Source organism: Aquarana catesbeiana, linkage group LG08 (assembly GCF_042186555.1).
Source record: "Aquarana catesbeiana isolate 2022-GZ linkage group LG08, ASM4218655v1, whole genome shotgun sequence".
Taxonomy (NCBI): Eukaryota; Metazoa; Chordata; class Amphibia; order Anura; family Ranidae; genus Aquarana; species Aquarana catesbeiana.
Window position 1 is genome coordinate 189,045,310 of NC_133331.1, and position 17,755 is coordinate 189,063,064.

The window sequence follows — 17,755 nt, forward strand, 5'->3', positions numbered from 1 at the left end:
TAGTGACACTTTTTTATTTTACCTCCAATAGTTTATTGTAAATAGTAGTGTGGTGATTACCTATTATACTAAAGATCGGCATGTGGCATTAATAAACATCAACGGATTTCAGTTGTGGTCGCCCCCCCCCCCCCCCATGGATAATGTGCCTGGCTTCTGAGTTCATACCCCGATCCATGCACTCAGTGCACTGATGGGCACTGATAGGTGTCACTGATGGGCACTGATTGGCAGCAATGATGGGCACTAATAGCTGCTCCTGATTGACACTGAAAGGTGAAAATGATTGGCAGCACTCATGGGCACTGATTGGCAGCACTGATTGGCACTGATATCCACTGATAGGCAGCACTGATGGGCACTGATTGGCAGCATTGATTGGCACTGATAGGTAACACTGATTGTCACTGATAGGCAGCATTGATTGGCACTGATTGGCAGCATTGTTTGGCAGTACTGACTGGTACTGTGCATTAATTTGCGAGGTCCATCTGGTTCATTGGACATGCGTCATATGCTGGTTTTTCAGGAAAAGGCTGCTGTTGAACCCAATACAGGCAGCACTCCTATTTGGGTTTGCTGCCCCTTGGTGCATTTGGGAATGTGCACTAAGATACTATCTCCGAGTCTCAATGGAAGAAGCCTGATTGCACCATCCTCTGCTGTGTTTTGCGATCACTCCAGTTCCAGTTCCAGCTGCTTGACTTGGGTGAAACCATGTCAATGGTCTTAGACCCACTCTTCAAGGATCCTCACTGTCACAGGCTTAGGAGTTTCCAAAAATAAGTCTACTGGCAAGAGGCCGCAACAGATGAACATCAGAAAGAGGGGCTTGTAGTCTGTGGCCCCATGGATCGTCTGGTTATAGGCTCACACAGCATTCTAGACATATTGAGGCCAGCGTCTTGCTCCAAATTCTGCTTGCCACCAGGATAAGAGGTACAGCACAATGGCTACTACTGGTGTGCATTAATCATCGCTGTTCTCCAACACCAGGCTTGTGTCCTGCACACACTAAATAAATCAAATTACTACAAGTATAAGGGCAGCACTACTCTCAAACAATGACATATAGCATGTGAATAAAAGCAAGCACTAATCAACCATTTGTAATTGTGAAACATCAAACTTGAACATCCATGTGACCACACACAGCCAAAATGTATAGTATATATTCAATGAACAATATTATCAGTCCCATGTGCTGGAAAAAAAAAATGTGAATATTCTTCTCAGCACTTTCTGCAAGATCTCCACTGTGATACGCTCCACTTCTCCTCCACCACAAGTACTTCTCCTCCAGCGCAAATGCTCCACTATAGATTTGCTTTCACTCTAAAATTATGACCTGCACATTAGAGAGGTCATATAAAGCCTTTTCCCCATCTTGGGGTCTTGCGGTCTCTGGTAATGTCCACTTCCTCACATTTAATCAAGGCAAGCAAAAAACAAACAGCATAGGGGGTTATTTACTAAAGGAAAATCCACTTTGCACTGCAAGTGCACTTGGAAGTAAAGTCTCTGTAGATCTGAGGGGGACATACAAGGAAAATAAAAAATGGCATTTTAGCTTGCACATGATTGGATGATAAAAGCAGCAGAGCTTCCCCTCATTTCAGATCTACCCCTTAGATTTAGAGCGACTGCACTTTCAAGTGCACTTGCAGTGCAAAGTGGATTTAATAACCCCCATTGTGTTGTTTAAAACATTCACTTTTGTTAAAAGCCTTTAAAGTTGGACTCACATTTACCTGTGCACTACTCCTTGTGCACTATTCCACAGTGTTTAAAAAAAACACAATTTTTGCAGTGTGCAGGGGACATTATCCTGTTAAAAGTGCCCACTGCCATCAGGAAATACTGTTTCCATACCACCTACCAAAGTTTGGGTAGGTGGTGTGTGTCAAAGTAACATCCACGTGAATAGCAGGACCCAAGGTTTCCCAGCAGAGCGTTTCCCAAAGTATCACAAGTCTCTGCTGGCTTAATTTCTTCCCACAGTGCATCTTGATGGCATCTCTTCCCCAGGTAAGTGACGCAAGAGCCCATGGCCCTGCACATAACGTAAAAGAAAATGTCATTCATTTTACAAGGCCACCTTCTTCTGTTGCTCTGTGGTCCAGTTATGATGCTTACGTGTCTTTTGCAGGCATTTTAGGCTGTGGACACGGGTCAGCATGGGCATCCTGACCAGGCTACACAGCCCCATACACAACAAACTGTGATGTAAATTTTTTATACTTTCAACACATCATACTCATAGACAACCTGTTTACTTGCTGCCTAATATATTCCACCAACTTTCAGACACCATTATAACAAGGTAATCAATGTTATTCACCTGTCAGTAATCTTAATGTTATGGCTGATTGGTGTCCAAGATGATCACCAAAATCTTGAAAGAACTTCAGGACACAAGGCTCCCTCTAGGACGACCACTAGGAGTCCTGTATAGAGGACATGCCATTCCTCTGACAGGCTTCCCTATCAGCAGAAGTAAACACCACTCACCTGACTGCTTTGTTTACTTTCTAAATAATAAAGTGAGTGATCAACCTTATGATTGCTGTCTCAGTCCTCTGGACTACTAACCAGACAGGTTGTTAGTGCCACTCTTTAGCGTGGCAGCGGCAGCAGCCGAACAAGCACAGCACCTGCCTGCAAGTGTTCATTCAACCATTCCTGTAGAGACTGCACTAATAGCACAATAGCCATGTAACATTTACTTCTAGAGAAACATTTCATACATGCATTCTATATATATAAATTATTTAACAAGCTTCATATACTGCTATGACAAAGCAAAGCAGGACCCTGTGGATTCCTCACACTTCACATTCAAGACAGACTTGTCAGACCTAGGTTATTAAAACTATATTACATGAAATTAATTTTTTATTGCAAGCGACTGAGATTAATACATTTTTAATGTGGGATTTCAAAATCTATATCTTTAGAGTGGAATTGAAAAACACCCTCTAGCAGGATTCACAAACCGGTGGTGGTGCTGCAAAAAAAAAAAAAATTGACCTCAACCTTTTTTTTTTTAGATAAGAAATGAAAACAAAGTCAACAAACTTTACAGAATTTCACAAAAAATTGCATAAAATGAATCTGTGATATTTAGATAAATCTTATTTTTAAAGCATATGCACAAAGTAATTCAGCAAGATAAAACTTTATATTCAAGACTGAAAGAAATAGCATTTTTGTTGCCAGTCTGGTTGTGCCTTACATTTCAGGGAATTTACTGAATTCTGATTGCTTTGGGGCAGCACATCCTGATGTAGATGTATGAAGCCTATGTATGAAGAAATTAGGTATGCCTAATTTCTTGGGGTATGACTTCCTGTTCTTATGCTATCTGCACCACTACATAGGTCAATCAGTTATAACTTTATGACAACCCACTTAATATTAAGTAAGTCCCCTTTTTGCCTCCAAAATAGCCCTGCCCTGTTGAGGCATGGGCTCCACTAGACTTCTGGAGATATGCTGTTGTTCTCAAGCCATTCTTGAACCATTTTTTTGCAATGGGGCAGGGCACAATATCCTGGTGAAAGAGGCCACTGCTATCATGGAATACCATTTCCAAGAAGTGTAGTACTTGATCAGCAACAGTGTTTAGGTAGGTAGAACAAGTCAAAGTAACATCTACATGAGTGTCAGGACCAAGATATCCCAGGAGAACATTACCCAAAGCATCACACTGCCTCTCCCGGATTGCCTACTGCAATAAATTTTGGCTCTTGTCAAAGTTGCTCAAATCCTTAGGCCTGCCCATTTGTTTTTCTTCACATCAACCTCTGGGACTACATGTTCACTTGCTGCCTAATATATTCCATCTACTTTCAGATGCCATGTAACAAGGTGATCAATGTTATTCACTTTACCTGTCAGTGGTCATAAAGTTATGGCTGACCAATGTGTAGGCGCAACTTTTTGGGGTGCCTGCAAGCTACACATTTAATGCCACCTGGTATTTAGTCGTATTTGGTGGATACTTTGGTGGATACTATTTTTTTTTTTTTTTTTGTCCACCCTCCAACTTAGGGAATATGCAAAGCTACCATCATAAAAGAAATGTCAGATGACACATCATTCCCGTGAGGTTGTCTGAGTGTGCTCCAAGTACCCAGAGTCCTGGAGTCTTCTTTTTCACACAGAGCTGACCATACTTTACCAGGCACTCTGTGAAATAATAATTGTATTGTTTCTGACTTGGCTTGGAACTCCTTTCTAACTTCCCATTTTGTTACTTAAAAAACACAGCACAATGTACTGTTAAAAATGTTTGCAGACCATTAGGGCGCATTAGGGCTCATTTCTACCTATCATGTCAGTTAGTTCCAGCCCAATGTCAGTTAGTGTTAGATTGCTCGCTGCAATTTTGCAGACCCACTATAAGTAGCTGATCACCACCATTAATATAAAAAATAAATAAACATTTTGGTAGATGCTTATATGGTTGTAGATGCTATAACTTTCACGCAAACCAATCAATATACACTTGTTAGGAATTTTTTTACCAAAAGCATGTAGCAGAATAAATTTTGGCCTAAATTTCTTAAGAAATTTTTTTTTCCTATGGGATATGTTTTATAACAGAAATAAAAAATATTTTTTTTTTCAAAATTTTCTGTATTTTTTTTTGTTTATATAATAAAAAATCCCAGTGGTGATCAAATACCACCAAAAGTAATCTCTATTTGTGTGAATAAAAAGTACAAATTAAATTTGTGTACAGTGTTGCATGGTCACGCAATTACCAGTTAAAGTAGTGCAGAACCGAATAGCAAAATATGCCCTGGTCATGAAGGAGGTAAAACCTTCCAGAGCTTAAGTGGTTAAAGAGAATCGCCTCCCTTCATGACCAGGCCATTTTTTGCGATACGGCACTGCGTTGCTTTAACTGACAATTTTGCGTTCATGCAACACTGTACCCACAAATAGAGCTTTCTTTTGGTGGAATTTGATCACCTCTGCGGTTGCTATTTTTTGCGCTGTAGACAAAAAAATATTATTTTGAAAAAAAATATATACAGTATTTTTTTACTTTCTGCTATAAAACATATCCAATAAAAAAAATGTAAAAAAAAAAAATCGAATTTCTTCATTAATTTAGGCCAATATGTATTCTGCTACACATTTTTGGTAAAAAAATCCCAATAAGCGTATATTGATTAATTTGTGCAAAAGTTATCTCATCTACAAACCATGGGGTATTTTTATTGCATTTTTATTTTTACTAGTAATGGCGGTGATCAGCAATTTTTAGCGAGACTGCAACATTGCGGCGGACAAATCGGACACTAAGTGACTTTTTTGGGGACCAGTGACACTAATACAGTGATCAGTGCTAAAAAAAAAATGCACTGTCACTGTACTAATGACACTGGCAAGGAAAGGTTTAAAATCAAGGTTGATCAAAGGATTAAACGTACTCCTTGGGAGTGCTTTCTAACTGTGTGGGGGGTGGCTTAACTGGAGGAAGAGATCTGTGTTTCCGCTTAGCAGACTCATGTGCCTATGAGGAGAGAGAAAAGGACAGAATAGTAATGCTGTTCTCAGGCACAGGGCTGGATCAAAAGGGGAGCAAGATATTTAGAGGAACAATGGAGGAGGAGGGGCTTGGGGTTTGCTGATACTAGAAGGTTTTTCACCTTAATGCATAAAATGCATTAAGGTTAAAAAAAACAAAACAAAAAAAAAAAACAACAACAACATTGAGCCTTTAGAACCACTTTTAAGAAGAACTTTATTAAAACCAGAAACTGTTGAGACAATAAATACTCTGGTTCGGACTATATACTGTTCCATACAACATGTATGAGTGCAGGAGTCAGGAGTAAGTGCCATACAACCCAGTGTACTGAGTGCAAAAGTTAGGGTGAGAGTGGGGGGGGGGGGGTGTAGGGAGAGAGAGAAAGGGGTGAGGGAGAGGAGGGTGAGAGAGAGGGGGTGAGAGAGAGAGAGAGAGAGAAGAGGGAGAGAAAGAGAGAGGGGGGAATAGAGAGATAAGAGAGAGAGGAGAACAAGAGGGAGAAGAAGGAGAAAGAGAACAGAGAGAGGGGGTAGAAAATGAGGGAAAAGAGGGGGATGAGAGAGAGAAAGAGGGTTGATAGAAAGAGGAAAGGAGGAAAAGATGGTAGAGTGTAGGAGAGAGATAGGGGGGATGAGAGAGAGAGAGGTGGGGAGAAAGAAGGGGGCAAAAGGGGGGGAGAGAGGAGGGTAAAGGAAGGAAAAGAGGAGGAGACAAATGGGAATGAAAAGAGGGGGGTAAGAGAATGAGAGAGCCAAGAAAAAAAGAGAGAGAGGTGGAGAAAAAGAGAGACAGAGAGAGGGGGAAGAGAGATGGAAGGAGAACACTTCCCAGGGAAGGATGCAAGTTTTTTTTTAATTAATTTTAAATAAAAGAATTTCCTGTGCAAAAAGCGTGCATGATTATTTTACCCCTACCAAATGCAGATTCAAAATAAACTGCCATTACCACAATCACATTTCATAATATATTGTGATGTGTTAAAAAATAAACTTCTTAGTAAAATTGTATTATCAAAGGATTTTTTTATTAAAGAAGAAGAATTGCAAAGGGGGGGGGGGTTGGGACTTTAAATGAGATGCAAAAATGCAACTCCATCCCTAAATCTGATACATAAAAAGAGGTTGGGACTTTAAATGAGGAAAGTATATTGTGGCTAATCAGATGAATCAATGTAGAGAGTAAAAAACAGACATTATTGTCTGCCATAACATTGAAAGCACATAACAATCAATACATGAACATGTAAGGACACTTCAATGACATGTTGAAAACCATATGTAGAAAGAGGTGACATATAACAAATCATATAAATATATTAACATGACCAGAAGGAAATATCCTTCATGGTGAAATACACTTGTAAAAATGGAAATGAGTAAAGAACTATTGTTTAAACCTACCCTGAAGAAGGAGCATATAGGACTCTGAAACATGTTGATGTTTGGTTTATACACCAATTTCATCATTGCATATTGATTGATGTTATTTTGTGCCTTGCAGCCACTGACAATCTAACTTCATGTAATATTGTTGTATGTACATTATTTTAGCAATACTTTTCAACTTTTGATACTAATAAATACTTTGAATTTATTTCATGTTCAGCCTGCATCTATACACCTTTTGAGCCTAAAAAGTCCCGCCTGTTTTCTTGGGGAGTTTTCTTCCTATTTGAGTAAAGAACTAGGTTGCTGGAACCATCTAAATAAGTTGATGCATCTGTGTAAGCCCGGCACGTTTCATGGAACAACTCCAATCTTCAGGGGCGGATGCACCATGAATCTACAAGGAGACATGGACATTTCAAAGTGGTCCAGTCATGAACCAAGTAGGAAAGGTAAACATACCCATCACTTTAAACTCACATGTCTGATAGGTATAGGGCATGTACTACCAGAGAGCATGGTCCATGGAGGATGTCTAGTCCGGAAGCTGTGGTATTGGGGACAGGTGGAGCAGCAGGGAGCATGTGTGTGTTTCCAAAATTGTTCCAATACCAAAGGAAAATAGTGGGCTCCATTCTGTGATTTAATGAAATGTGGATAGCTATGAATATGCACTGAAAGTATATAAAAAAACAAGTGAAAAGGGCCCAAACCCAATGAATAGTGAAAATGACATATGCAGCAGCAAATATCCCCAAGGAATAATGGCCAAACAAGATCCAGAAAGAATGGGAAATAGGGGGATTGTCATAAGATAATAATTACTTAATGGTGCTAGCATGAAACAGGATCCAGAAATGTGGAGTGCAGCGTGCACAGAGTGTGTTCACAGGAGGACTTTCTGCCAACAAGTGAGAATGTTAAATGCTCCCAGCGTGTCCAAACAGCTCTGCCCAGCGTCATGCTGGTGTGACGTGAAAGGGAGACGTCCGGGTTGAGACAGCAGATGCTGCTCACCAAACCTCAGATGCACCTCCCAGATGTCAGACAAGGTGGCAACAGCACGCTCCGGCAAGTAGACACCAAAGGGCGGATAGTGCACAGGCTGCGGCCCGTCTGCTTGTTACACATATAGTTGATAAAAGCTTCTATTACAGCCTTGAAGTACAGCAGTGTATTGTATACTATTGTTAAATGAAGACAGGTGAGTTGAAGATTAGACATAGATGCACTAAACAATTGGATTTATCGTGTCGTGTTTGTAAGTGTCTGTAAGTGCCCATTCACACTAAGTAGACTCCAAAAACACAAAAATACACCAGTTCATGCGCTGATCTCAAATCCCTCTGGTCCAGCTGGACGTCTTAATTATCTTGACTAAATAAGTAAGCTCTTCACACACTACAGCACTCCTAATGATCCACTAGGCAGTGGACATATATCTAAACAGCAAGGAAAGAAAGGAGAGAGCACACAGCCGCCCTAGTGTGATACAGTTTTTAAAAACAAAGTAAAAGTTCTCAACAGTTCCACTCACATGTAGAAGTAAGAATACATGAATATGATCCCTTTCCTGGGACATCTCTGTAAGATGTGTCTCAGACATCCAGCCTCCCTGACGCCAAATGACAACTCACAAACTGCCCGACAGACACTCCGGCTTGCACCATGTAGTGCGCATGTGCCCGGACCAGCCCCTGAAGCGCAATGGTGGTCTGCAGTCCGGGGGTACTAGGGGGAGCAGGAGAAGTGTTACTAATTGCCCACTTACTGCTGGTACTGTTGTGAGTGTTGATCTGGTGCTGGCTGGAAACTGGTATGTGGAGCAATAGTAGGTGGAGCATGTCTGGAAGAGAAAGTTACTGTGTATTTTCCTCCTTTGCTGGAGCCTGTGCATGCATGTCATTGGTTGCTAGGGTGCCAGGCAGTCCTAGCCATACCCCCACAAGATGTTTAATGGGAGCTTTCTTTAGAGAAAAGATGAGTGTAGCACTTCTGTCCCCCTTTTCATCTATGCTAAAAAGGCACTGGTATTATACTGGAAGAATCCAACACCTACAAAACATTAATTCTGTATCGACATATATGGCCAGGGCTTGCTTGAAAAAATTGACAAAATATGGTTGGGGTGGGTAACATTACCATTCACTATATATATATATATAGGCCGCTTCCATTTACCTGATCAACTACCTGCCTTTCTTCCTGCATCCTGTTGGGTGTAGACTTGTATGTTTATTGTGTTGTTTTGATGACTGTATTGACAAATGCCAGAAGGCAAAGGAGTGCCAATAGAATATGACAATTTAAGTAATAATGACTAAATATTAATGTATTCAGTGAACACCAGACACAATATTTTCTATCAGTTCTAAATCATAAATACAGTTAAGCACCTCTATACATTTTTTCCAGCTTGGTTCCACTGTATTTGTAAAGCAATCAAGTGAAGAGACAACCTCATCCCCAAATTATTATATTCCCCCACCGTGTTTCACAGTTGGGATGAGAATCCAGTTTTTGTATGTGATATTTTAGTTTTTAAAAACTGTAAGCTGTGTAAATATATAAACTAAGTTTAGAGTGAAAAAGGAAACTAAAAAAAAATTGAACAAATAACAGGTAACACTGCCGGTCTTCTAAAACAGATTCTGTTTAATCTGTCTTTTTTTTTTAAAAGAGACCTGACATGAGAAACGCATGGGGCCTGCCAAGATTCTGATTCACCAGTCTGAATCTATATGTAGATAAATTTGCCGATTACCTGCTTATTAATGATTTCAGGGCAGTGAGGCAGCTATTATGAAATAGAAAATTTTAGAATAAAAGGACTGGCAATTGTGAATAAGGCATGTTTACCAAAAGGTCTTATATTTTGGGCAATATAAAATAACTTTTAGAACAGTTACAATATATGGTATTTGAAAACATAATTTCAGTGGTTTTAATCTAAATCCAGGAACAAAAATGTAATATTTCCCAGCTTACCAGTGTTGGCTGTTTTTATATTTTTTCAGCTTTATTTTACCTTTATGCTGCCAGTGTCACACTTCCTGTCCTGTACTCACTGTACTGTATCTGAGGATAAGCAGCGTTGCCATCCTAGCACATGAAGTGTGTTAGGTTCTGCATGTAGGTAGGTGCAGTTTAGCCTCGATTTTGCAGGAGGCGCTGTGCTGCCATGCCGATGGGCAGATGGAGTGGAGGCTGGGAAATTGTTCCTCTGCAGACTCCGTAGGTGTCACTGGGGGGAACAGTGTTCTGATTGGACACTGCAAAGCTGAGTGACCTTTGGTGACCATCTTTAGTATAAGGTTAATAAATATCACTCATCTGCTGGAATTGGTGCACATTTGCAAGTAGCTAGAGTAGGGAGAGGAACCACACTGGTCAGGACAGTGTATTAGCCTTAGGGAAAGGTTCCTGTTTGAGAAGGGAGAGATTAGGGACACCACTGTACAGCCATGGCCAAAAGTTTTGAGGATGACACAAATATTCAATTTTCACAAAGTCTGCTGCCTCAGTTTTTATGATGGCAATTTGCATATACTCCAGAGTGTTATGAAGAGTGATCAGATGAATTGCAATTAATTGCAAAATCCCTCTTTGCCATGAAAATGAACTTAATCCCATAAAAACATTTCCACTGCATTCGCGAAGAAGGCTTCAGGGTGCCCAAGAAAGTCCAGCAAGTGCCAGGACCATCTCCTACAGTTGATTCAGCTGCAGGATCGAGGCACCACCAGTGCAGATCTTGCTCAGGAATGGCAGCAGGCAGGTGTGAGTGCATCTGCACACATGGTGAGGAGAAAACTTTTGGAGGGTGGCTTGGTGTCAAAAAGGGCAGCAAAGAAGCCACTTCTCTCCAGGAAAAACACCAGGGAGAGACTGATATTCTGCAAAATGTACAGGGATTGGACTGCTGAGGACTGCGGTAAAGTAATTTTCTCTGATGAATCCCCCTTTCGATTGTTTGGGGGATCCAGGAAAAACCTTGTCCAGAGAAGAAAAGGTGAGGGCTACCATCAGTCCTGTGGCATGTCAACAGTAAAGCATCTTGAGACCATTCATGTGTGAGGTTGGTTTTCAGCCAAGGGAGAGGGCTCACTCACAATTTTGCTTAAGAACACAGCCATGAATATAGAATGGTACAAAAACATTCTCAAGAGCAACTTTTCGCAACCATCCAACAACAGTTTGGTGAGGAACAATGCCTTTTCCAGCATGATGGAGCACCCTGCCAAAAGGCAAAAGTGATAACTAAGTGGCTTGGAGAACAACAAAACATTGACATTTTGGGTCCATGGCCAGGAAACTCCCCAGACCTTAATCCTATTGAGAACTTGTGGTCAATCTTCAAGAAACGGGTGAACAAAAAAACCCCCACAAATTCTGACAAACTCCAAGCATTGATTATGCAAGAATGGGCTGCCATAAATCAGAATGTGGCCCGGAAGTTGATTGACAGGACATGCCAGGGCAAATCGCAGAGGTCTTCACAAAGAAGGGTCAACACTGCAGATATTGACTCTGCATAAACCTAATGTAATTATCAATAAAAGCCATTGACGCTTATGAAATGCTTTTAATTATACTTCAGTATACCATAGTAACATCTGACAAATAGATCTGTAAACACAGAAGCAGCAGACTTTGTGAAAGTTAATATTTGTGTCATTCTCAAAACTTTTGGCCACGGCTGTATGTCCTGCTATTCATCGGGATTACTTCATAGGACCTGTGCCACTTTTTCAAGTACTGCTTGTGCCACCAGTCTGCCAGACAGCCACCTCTCTTGCAGAGACTGCCCCGGTAATGTAGGCTATGCCTGTGTGATATATTGTGGTGCTGAAGCTATAGCATTGTATTACCAATAGTACTGTGACTTCTTCTATGAGCATTACCGCTGTCAGTGTTACTGAGTTTGCTACTACAAGAGTACCTGAAACTCTTACTTGAAGTGTTCTGTCAAAGTTGCTTCAGCCATATTACTTGTGCTAGTGATTTCAGATAGTCACTTGCCTTCATCTGTTTTACCTACAACTCATTAATACAATACCTGTTCAACCTTTTCTGGACTATAAGTGTAATTCCTTCAACTTTGGTACCAACCCCCTGTCCCCGCCAACATGCAGAACTGATCTTCCTTTTCTTCATTTTCATAACTTGGGAGGTTCTGTAGTCTACACTGGCAACAGTGTTTACTAATAAGAGTGCAGCACAGACAGAGAATAGAGAAAGTTGTCAACTCACTGGCTTTCTGGCAGAATTAACAGTTTTTTATCCCTTTATATATATATAACTAAATGTTTTTAAGGTCCATTTCCCAGATCAAAATGGAAAAAAATATTTTTATGGGTTACATACACTTTAAATTTATTTTTAACTACTGCTGTATAAATACCCCATATCTGTTCATATTAGATTTGCACAATCCCTTGCTGTGTTTTACACTGCCCTAGTACTTCTTTCCAGAGCCCTAAGCTAGTGGGCTGGCTTTTCAAATATCAAAATGCATTGATGGCTGGATGTCAGTCTGGAGGAGTGAGCATTCCTACGCAGATTAGGAACACCCACATGTGATACTCAACAATGTGAACATTGAAAGAACTGGAGTCCAAGGACTAAAAGGGGTGGACCAGGGAGAGTAAGGCTGACAAGGAAAAAGCTAGATGATGCTGAAAGTCCTCCAACCAGGAAATTAGGTAGGCTTTATCTGACTTGCTCCTTCTTCTAAAGCACATTTTGAGAAGCTTACAGTGTACAATTAAATCAGACTAAGCTATTTCAGTGCAGCAAAGGAACTTGTACAATTGTGGAAGACTGAATGTAGGGATGGGGTTCAGCTTTAAACTCTGAGTGAGTGAAATCTGTCAAAGCAGGAAGCTGGTGTATTCTTTGTATTTTTATTGCAGGTTGGTACTTTAGTGTGGCCTCTATATTTATGTGGGTGGAGTGTCATCTGCAGATAGAACAAGCTGAACGGATGTAGATCTACCCCTGTTGGAGCAACTGTTTTCTTTCTGGATCTTTCCTTGTTTTAGCCCCACACACAGTACTTCCCAAAGACAGGTGCACAACTTCCACTCGTTACTCCAATGACCAGTTTAGGGGTTACAGAGGTTTTTTGTTGTTTTATTTTAGTTTAGGATCTTGGTTAGGAGAAGAGAGTATAGTGGGATACTCCAATTGAACTATTCCCACTTGAGGACAGCTTTCTCAGTAGAACAGTGTAGCAGACTGTACAGAATGGAGCAAAGTCCCTTTCTGAGTAGAAGGAGTTGAATGGATCCTGCTTTTCAAGACACCAGTTGGTGTACTCTTTAGCCTACACCCAGCAACTGACTTCTAGCACCCAGAGGGAGATTCAGCAAGACCAGTCTCTAGGATCTCTTTAGGGGGTCTGTACTCACAAGGCCCTGGTGGCAGGTTACCTTCCTCTGTGATACCAGACATGATCTATGGACATCTTCCCTCAGTCAGCTCCCAGGAAGACCCAGATCCAATCTGCTCACTAAATATAAATACCAGCACCCAACATGCTCAGGGCACCACTCCCTGTAATTGGCTGGGAAGGAATTCATATTCATGCTGCTGCTCTGCATGGATCACTCTGGTTCATCCAGAGCTTCCCAAGGCTGCCTGGATACAGAGGAGCCAATCACAGCAGCAGCACTGTGAGTCACACAGGATACCTTCACTAAACAATTGAAGTTTTCTGTTAAGCAGACAAGCTGATATGTTTTACCTATTAGTCTCCTGTTAAGCAAGAGACCACAGCATACTGAATTATCTACATCCTAGCACCTATCTAGGAGGGTGCTACACAGAGATACGGCAAAAGTGACCAGGACCTGGAGTGGAGCTCTATATTGCATAACAACTACTGCATCTGCTGAACTATATGTCGACCAGAGGGTCACCTAAGGCTAGGTTCTAGTAAGGCCAGGAATGGCGCAAAGTCATGCACATTTCTGACCCACACAGAAAATATCTGTTCTTTAGCAGATGCACAGGGATAACATAAATTCTTAATGGCGCCCATCTTGCACCCACACCATGTGGTTCGGTGCAGCACTTTTAAAAAGAAGGATTGTGGACTTTTTTTCCAGCATTTCTCACGTGTTAGGCAGCCCATTGAAATTAATGGGCTGCCCCGCAGCTGACATGTGTGCGCAAACATAAGCATACACGTGAACCAAGCCTAAGACCCAAGTAAACCTAGCTATTATATCGCTGGCGACAACTCACCATCAACAGGATTGTTGGACTGGGCAAAAAAGCACTAAAACAACCCATAGATTTCTACAGCACTATCCCCATGCTAGCCATTGGCAAGACGTCCTTTTTTAGTTCAAGTAGAACCTGTTTATTTTAATGAGTTGAGTTTGAATTTTCCTGCATTTCTTCTCAACCTGAAAAAAAACTAAACTGAAAAAAAGTAGTTTAGAACTTGCCTAGCAAAAAAAAAAAAAAAATGAGATGGTTGTGTAGAAGATGTCATTACTAGCAGAACAAAAGGTAATGATGTACTTTACATAATTCACATTGACATGGCTGTGTATCCTATTGAAATAATACATTGCTTGTTTCCATCCCATACAGACCTGCTACTGCTCAAACAGGTTGAATTCTGTCATCGCAGATGTATTTCTCTTATCAACACATGCGGCTTTACAAGATGAGAAGTCGGAAAGGGATTATAATATAATTAGCATTTATAACGTGGGCAGCAAAGGAATATATTATGAGATAAAGGGATTTTCCCAAGATCATACACTGGGCATAATAAAGGAGGTGTGTTTGTTTATACTATCAACTGTTTCCCATTACACAATGCCTATAATAGGAGGGGGAGTATTGCAGTGATACTTCTTTTGTATTTATTTCCCCACTAACACCAACTGCAGGAAGAGTGTGTTTGTCATTCTGGCCTTGTGTGACATTTGTGTGTCCCTAGAGTAGCTGCTACGTCTGAGGATGAGCCAACCATATTGTTGTTGCATCCCAGTACCGCTTGCTGACCAGGCTTTTTCTGACACTTCTTGTTTACAAGTTTAAATCAGTATTTTCTGCTAGAAAATTACTTAGAACCCCCGAACATTATACTTTCTTTCTTTTTCTTAGCAGAGACCCTAGGGAATAAAATGGTGATTGTTACAATTTTTAATATTTGCGCAGGAGTTTTTCAAACTAATTTTGTTTGGAAAAAATACACTGATTTTTCTTTTTTTAAAGGTGTAATTTACACAAATTTTAATGAATTAAAAAAAACACAATATATACCCCAATTTTTTTGTAAAATGTGAAAGATGATTTTACGCAGAGTAAATAGATATCTAACATGTCATGCTTTAAAATTGCACACGCTTGTGGAATAGCGACAAACTTCTGTACTTAAAAATCTCCATAGGCAACGTTTTAAATGCCTTTACAGGTTATCTGTTAAGAGTTACAGAGGAGGTCTAGCACTAGAATTATTGCTCTTGGTATAACGTTTGCGGCGATAGCTCAGATGTGTGATGCAAACACCGTTTACATATGCATGAGCAACTTACGTATGCGTCCGCTTCTGCGCGCAAGCACGGAAGGATGGGAGCGCTTTAAAAAAAAATTCCTATTTATTTTACTTTTTATTTTTACACTATCTCTTTAATTTTTTTTTAAATCACTTTTATTCCTATTACAAGGAATGTAAACATCCCATGTAATTTAAATAAGGAGGGCAGGGCCTCTTTATGGAGAGATTTGGGGTCAAAAAGACCCCAAATATCTTGTTTACCTTTAAAAGCAAAAGATAAAAAACAAAAACAAAAAACAAAACTTTTTTTGATCATTTGCTTTAAAAATAAAAAATAATAATAATAATTTACTTCCAACCTGGACAGGAAGTGATGTAATGACGTCACTCTGGTCCTCCAAGGCCATATAGTCAAAGAGTTCAAAGTTGATTCTTTTCGCATGTGAACTGGCAGAAAAGTCAATCGTTGGGGGGCTAGACGTCCCCTCCAGCCATTTCAGAAAGCATTCCAGTGGCTCATGAGCTGCTTGGAATGCTTTTATGAGAAAGCCAGCACCCTGCTGCAAAAAACAATACCAGGGTTATGGCTGATATCTTCAGCCATAATGTGACCCACAATTTGTTAGTGTGTTATACTCCCCACGCATAGGATCTTCATCCCCATGACTAAGCTCAGAGGGGCAGAGTAAAACGCGTTGGGGAGTGGCCTGGCAGGAGCCCAGGCTGAGGTTGTCTCTCCCATAACCATCACAGAACACCATGGATATGCGGCACCAGGGATCCTTCCTCTCTATCTTAAGCCATAATCCACTTGGAAACCGCAACATATATATACGTATTTCGGTTGGCAAGTGGTTATGTAAATTAATGTAATATATAAGGGTGCAGCACTAATAGGGAAAAATTGCAATATAAGCTCTGTGATGAACAGTCCTATTCAGAAACCGCCAACAATAATGGATGACAGGTTGGTAAAGTAGTCCCAGCACCAGCAGTGTGAAAAGGGGTTGAATACACTCCTCACCGCCAGTGTGTAGAGGCAATCTTGCTTACCAATGGAAGTTGACTCTCAAATCATAAAGAGTCAGGGAACGCGTATATGATAAAGACGAGCATCCTCAACTGCATCACTCCAACTCACTCCAATGCGATCCCAGCCCAGGAAGCACTTTCTCTAGGTATGTGGATGTATATATGAATATACTGTGGCCTTTTTACCTAAAAAAATGTAAGGGCACCACAATAGCGTAATATTGCTTAAAATCACTATTTTATTAAAAAAAAAATAAAAATTTAGTACACTCACATTTCCATAAAAGGTAACAGGCAAAAAATCTCATAAAAGTTCCATAAATCGTAGCATGCTTACATCGTCCGGTACTGCCTTACCAATTTTTCTTGATCCGTAAGGGTGGTCTGACTTAGATTAAAGATACCTTCATCCAAAGATACCAAAAAAGCTCTGAATGGTGTAGGTATCCACTAATGGATATAAAAAAGAGCTTGTCAGATTAATAGATGAGGATTTAAAAAAAAAAAAAGATTTTATCCAAGAAGGAGAAGGACCATTTGGTCCCCATAGCTCTACATGTTCCAGTGATGTTGTCAGGAAGGGCATGCCAGCAACCAAGATGGTAGCCGCAGAAGACATCCTGAACCTTCAATTCCTGTTAGGAGAATGCCGCCGCGCACCTTGTAACAGTTCATGGCGCCAAAATAGATTTAATTGGGTCAGCACCCAGACTCAATTCTGTCTGCTCTACAGCATTCCCCGTGTGTCCCTGCTAACCAGTATCTGCTTTCTGTTCCTGTTGTTTGACCCGGCTTGTTCCTGCCTTTTGCCTGCAACCAACCCGGCTTGTCTTTGACTCTGCACCTGCCTACTCCTTCTGCTACTTCGCTGCCAGCCCGTTACCGATCCGGTCTGTACCCTGACTCCGCTCTAGGCTCTGAATCAGTTCCTGACTTGTCTGCCTGTGTATGACCCAGCCTGCATGTACCTGCCTTCTCTCCAGCCCTTTGGGAGCATCCATCCCACCTCCAGCTGCATCTGCTCCTTAGTCTGTGGTGTTCCAGTACCAGTCTGTTCCAGCTTCCTGCTTACCGCTGTTCCTGGTCTTCTGCTGTCTCGGTGTTCCTCCACAGTCCCACTAGGAGTTCCAGTCCAGCTCTGCTGTCAGCGATCCTGCCAGGCACTTGTGCGTCTCTTCACTCCAGCGCCTTCTGTCTGCTCTACCACAGGCCTTGAATCAGAGGTGTAAGAGAGGCCATCCTCTGCATTTTAGGCTTTACCACCAGGTACAT